The sequence below is a fragment of the Pleurodeles waltl genome, chromosome 7, assembly GCF_031143425.1.
Source record: "Pleurodeles waltl isolate 20211129_DDA chromosome 7, aPleWal1.hap1.20221129, whole genome shotgun sequence".
NCBI classification, from domain to species: Eukaryota; Metazoa; Chordata; class Amphibia; order Caudata; family Salamandridae; genus Pleurodeles; species Pleurodeles waltl.
In genome coordinates, this window is record NC_090446.1 from 1431797444 (window position 1) to 1431803443 (window position 6000).

Consider the following 6000-nt stretch of genomic DNA (forward strand, 5'->3'; position numbering starts at 1 on the left):
TGGGCCCCGCCGTCTCAAGCACCGCTCCGCTGGGCCCTTCCTCTCAAGCACCGCTCCGCTGGGCCCCGCCGTCTCAAGCACCGCTCCGCTGGGCCCTTCCTCTCAAGCACCGCTCCGCTGGGCCCCGCCGTCTCAAGCACCGCTCCGCTGGGCCCTTCCTCTCAAGCACCGCTCCGCTGGGCCCTTCCTCTCAAGCACCGCTCCGCTGGGCCCCGCCGTCTCAAGCACCGCTCCGCTGGGCCCCGCCGTCTCAAGCACCGCTCCGCTGGGCCCTTCCTCTCAAGCACCGCTCCGCTGGGCCCCGCCGTCTCAAGCACCGCTCCGCTGGGCCCTTCCTCTCAAGCACCGCTCCGCTGGGCCCTTCCTCTCAAGCACCGCTCCGCTGGGCCCCGCCGTCTCAAGCACCGCTCCGCTGGGCCCTTCCTCTCAAGCACCGCTCCGCTGGGCCCTTCCTCTCAAGCACCGCTCCGCTGGGCCCTTCCTCTCAAGCACCGCTCCGCTGGGCCCTTCCTCTCAAGCACCGCTCCGCTGGGCCCCGCCGTCTCAAGCACCGCTCCGCTGGGCCCCGCCGTCTCAAGCACCGCTCCGCTGGGCCCTTCCTCTCAAGCACCGCTCCGCTGGGCCCCGCCGTCTCAAGCACCGCTCCGCTGGGCCCTTCCTCTCAAGCACCGCTCCGCTGGGCCCTTCCTCTCAAGCACCGCTCCGCTGGGCCCCGCCGTCTCAAGCACCGCTCCGCTGGGCCCCGCCGTCTCAAGCACCGCTCCGCTGGGCTCTTCCTCTCAAGCACCGCTCCGCTGGGCCCTTCCTCTCAAGCACCGCTCCGCTGGGCCCCGCCGTCTCAAGCACCGCTCCGCTGGGCCCTTCCTCTCAAGCACCGCTCCGCTGGGCCCTTCCTCTCAAGCACCGCTCCGCTGGGCCCCGCCGTCTCAAGCACCGCTCCGCTGGGCCCCGCCGTCTCAAGCACCGCTCCGCTGGGCCCCGCCGTCTCAAGCACCGCTCCGCTGGGCCCTTCCTCTCAAGCACCGCTCTGCTGGGCCCCGCCGTCTCAAGCACCGCTCCGCTGGGCCCTTCCTCTCAAGCACCGCTCCGCTGGGCCCTTCCTCTCAAGCACCGCTCCGCTGGGCCCTTCCTCTCAAGCACCGCTCCGCTGGGCCCTTCCTCTCAAGCACCGCTCCGCTGGGCCCCGCCGTCTCAAGCACCGCTCCGCTGGGCCCCGCCGTCTCAAGCACCGCTCCGCTGGGCCCTTCCTCTCAAGCACCGCTCCGCTGGGCCCCGCCATCTCAAGCACCGCTCCGCTGGGCCCTTCCTCTCAAGCACCGCTCCGCTGGGCCCTTCCTCTCAAGCACCGCTCCGCTGGGCCCCGCCGTCTCAAGCACCGCTCCGCTGGGCCCCGCCGTCTCAAGCACCGCTCCGCTGGGCCCCGCCGTCTCAAGCACCGTTGATGGTTCATTGTGCCCACCATGCCTCCTCCTTGACCAGTGGAGACTGTCATCCACATGATGGACTGTGGCTTTGCACTCCCCAGGATGGTCCAGTGGGCAATCCACCCACTGCAGAGACTTGAGAGACTGTGGCTTTGCACTCCCCAGGATGGCACAGTGGGCAGCCCACCAACTGTAGAGACATTGAGAGACTGTGGCTTTGCACTCCCCAGGATGGCACAGTGGGCAGCCCACCCACTGTAGAGACATTGAGAGACTGTGGCTTTGCACTCCCCAGGTTGGTCCAGTGGGCAGGCCACACACTGTAGAGACATTGAGAGACTGTGGCTTTGCACTCCCCAGGATGGTCCAGTGGGCAATCCACCCACTGCAGAGACTTGAGAGACTGTGGCTTTGCACTCCCCAGGATGGCACAGTGGGCAGCCCACCAACTGTAGAGACATTGAGAGACTGTGGCTTTGCACTCCCCAGGATGGCACAGTGGGCAGCCCACCCACTGTAGAGACATTGAGAGACTGTGGCTTTGCACTCCCCAGGATTGAAAGGTGGGCATGGTGGCTCCTCGTGGATCTGGCGTCGTGGACTCATGTGGCTGTGGTGCCCCCCCCTTCCCTTCCCCCTGAGGTGCCTGTAGTTTTTACATCTGATGCCCCTGCAGTGTTCTCTCCAAAGGACTCAGGTCTCCTGTGTGGGCTTTGCCCTTGTTTCTCAAGACTTTGGCCCACGGACATGCTGAATTGGTAGGATGTGCAGGACTTGGTACTTCAGTCATACACTGATGTGTATGTCATTAGTTTTGTTGTGGATATCTTTCATGGTTGTTCCTAATTTTCTGGAGCTTTCTGGTACATAAATATTTATTCCAAATATGATTATGTCCTAGCATTTTTCAGGGGTGTTTGGGTGGTGTCACTGTGACTTGGTGCTCTGCATTGGTGAGTACATGATTGGGGGGGGGGGGTCGCATATGTGTGTGCCCGTAACCTTTCGTCCTCCCCCTCCCGTGTGTCGTAGGTGCAGTACTCACCGTTGTCGTCTGCGCCGGACTTCGTACTCGTGGTAGATGAGAAGGTAGACGAGAGCAGGTATGATGTTCAATTCGGGTTCCATGCTGTCCTCCGTCCTCGTGGAGTGCGTAGAGGTGAGCGTTTTCCCGTTCGTAGTCTGTTTCCGCCGTGTTTTTATCGGCGGTGCTCCCGCCCCGGAAAAGGTGGCGGATTGGTGAGTTATGATAGTGTGGGCGGTACAATGTCTGCCGCCTGCCTGTTGGCGGTGACCGCCGCGCTGTTTGTCTGTACCGCCGCGGCGGTCGGAGTGTTAAGTTGGCGGGCTGTGTTGGCGGTTCCCGCCAGGGTCAGAATTCCATTTTTTGGACCGCCAGCCTGTTGGCCGGTTGGCCGCCGCTTTAACACCGACCGCCAGGGTTAGAATCACCCCCTTAGTGTTGAATAAGATAATAGAACAGTTACCGGAGAAAAAGAAAAGACAATTGAATATTGATTTGGCTGAATATAAGAATGTGTGGGAGGAATTGTCTGTGATTGATGGTATACTGAGAAGGGGGGACAAATTGGTTGTACCAGATGGCTTAAGAGAAAGAGTATTGAAATTAATGCATGAAGGACACGGGGGCATATCCGCCATGAAGAGGAAAGTTCGGGCAGATTATTGGTGGCCAGGTGTGGACAAACATATTGAGAGGTATGTAAGAGATTGTGTGGCCTGCGCATGCAGCGATAAGTCACATGTGTTGTCGGAAACAACCATTAAATCGAATGAATTTCCGGAGAGAGCGTGGGAAAAGGTTGCCATTGACATATGTGGTCCCTTTGAAAGCTTGGGGTGGACGGATAGATTTGCAATTGTCATGATGGATTATTATTCCAAATGGCCGGGAGTGGCGTTTGTGAGGGAGGTGAAAGCGGGTAATGTCATAACGTTCTGTGAGGAAATTTTTAGGAGAGAAGGTTGTCCTGGAGAAATAGTCAGTGACAATGGGCCACAATTTATTTCTTGTGAGTTTGAGAATTTTCTCAAGAAATGGGGGATTAAGCACCGCAGGACTCCGGTGTACCATCCTAGGGGAAATGGTATGGTTGAACGATTTAATCAAATGTTGGGGGAAAACATCCAGTTGGCTGGGGGCAGTAACTCTTCATGGAAAACTCAGATTAGAGATATGTTATGGAATTATAGGACAACACCACATAGTGTGACTGGTGTGACGCCATTTTTGTTGTTAAGAGGGAGAGTGCCTTGTACGGTGGCGGTGCCAGCATGGGTGGTAAAGAATAGGAAAACTGTAGTAGATTCTGAAGAGATCTGTCAAAGGGTGAAGAAGTATCAGCAGCAGTATGAGTCAAGACACAACGATAAGATTAAAAGTAGACAGGAGGTGTATGAAAAGGGTATGTGGGTAAGAGCTAGCACAGGCAACATGGTAAGGAAGGGTGAATCTAAATTATCAGAGCCTAAGTGCGTGGTTGAACTCAAAGGAAATTGTGTTAAATTGTCGGATGGAAATTGGTGGAATGTGAGAAGGATAGTGAAGTGTACGGATGTGGAGAAGGAAGAGTGGCTCAGGAGAAAGGAAATGAAGGAAGTACAGAGTGAAGATAGTATGAGTAAAAAGTCTAGTGACAGAGTTAAGGAAAGACCGAGGAAATTGGAAGATTATGTGTGTTATTAGGGTATAGATATAAACTGTTGTTAGTTTAGGATTTTGTTATTTTACATTTATTAAAGGCTCCACTTAATTGTTATATAGAATAAGGGATGTGTTATGTTGTGGTGTAGTGGTAATAGGGCTTTAAGAAGAGAATGTTAGGAGAATAGAATCTAGCGGTATCCCGGTAACGGGAAGTCAGGTGAGGGAGAGCAGAGCGTGAGGAGAGAGAAGGCGGTTAGGAAGGACGGAGCTGGGTCAGGGGTTTAATACAGATTGTACTTACGAAATAAACTTCCCTTTGATGAAGAACGATATCGCGTATCATTCTGGATGAAGACTTGAGAATGTAACAGGGAAGACCAAAATATGTGGCTGGGTTGACTAAATTATGCAACAAAAAAGCCAAATTATGTTGCGTAGATCAGTATTTTCACATTGCCTGCGCTTGTCTGCATACAACAGCTTATTATTAATCATATAGGTGAAACCTATTGTATTTACCAATGCTTGTTACTATTTGTGATCCTGTGTGAGACTCAGAAGATGGTAAAAATTAGTTAACAACAATAGACATATATTTTCTTCACAGTAGTTATCCCTTGGATAGCTCTCACCAAGCAAAATCAAACCACTACCTCCCGAGGTTGGGTACCTCGGGAGGTAGCAGTAGCTTGCCCTTGGGGGTGACGGTCCCCAGAGCCATCTATGTTTCCACAATGGGGGGGGGCGCACGGCCCCTCTCCATCTTTGAATATAGCCCCAGGGCCAAGGGTCCGCAACAGACCCTGTTCTCATATGTTATTGTAGCCCTGGGGAGGTGGCCGTCCCTGGGAACTGGTCGGTCCCATAGTACCACCCTATTTTTTATTTTCTGATGTTGCCCCAGGGAGGTGCAGTACCTGGGGCCAGGCAGGGTCCAAATGGGGCCCCCTGCCTTTATTAAAGTATATTTGCCCTGAGAAGGTGATGGTTCCCAGGGCTGGGAGGGGGGGGGGGGTTTGGGGCATGGGCCCCCCAACATTAAATTCAGTTCATTTGCCCCAGGGAGGTGGCAGTCCTCAGGGAGTGGGCTCACCTGCATAAATAATAAGCAGGTCCCCTGGGAGGTGGCAGTCCTTGGTGTTTTCATGAACTCTAGGAGGGGGGGGGGACATGTACCCCACACCTGTTGTTTTGGTTTGCCTCCAGGATGTGGCCTACCCAGGGGCAAAATAATAAGCAAGCACTTGAGATCGCAATTGCTTTTTTTTTTTTTTAAATCACTGTGAATTTGTGGATTTGCCGCAATTTTTGCAGTGATTAAAAAAAAAAAAGTAATTTTAATCCAGGGGGTCCCTGGGGACCCCTGCACCAAGGATAGACGGTTAGTGTAGCAGTACTCTGCCCCTTTTCCTTTTTTTCCTTTTTTCTTTTTTTTGAGACTCGGCTGCGGCTGATAAAATACTTCTGCCATGGAAAGTTGTGGAAAGAGACTGACTTCAGTGCGCTGGGTTGGTGCCTATATAGGACCCGCAACGTCATATAAACGACGATGGATGCGGAGCCAACCAACACCACCTAACGGCACGCAGAGGTACTGCTCAGAAAATTCTCTGGATCGAGCTGATTGCTGGGGAAATTCAAAGGTAAGGAATCTGCAACTAGACTGTGCCTCCAGATAAGGCGTTACCGAAGGTAAGTAACTTGTTCATTAAATTATTTAACATTTACTACTTTACACTGTATTTATATATTAGAAAAATAATATTTTGACAATATTATTGTTAATGTTTTTTTCCAATATTTTTGTCATTTACATTATAAGTATAGAAACACGATATTGTGGTACACAATATTTTAGACACTATTTTTGTCAACGATATTGTTTGCTACAGTATTGTCATTGATCTG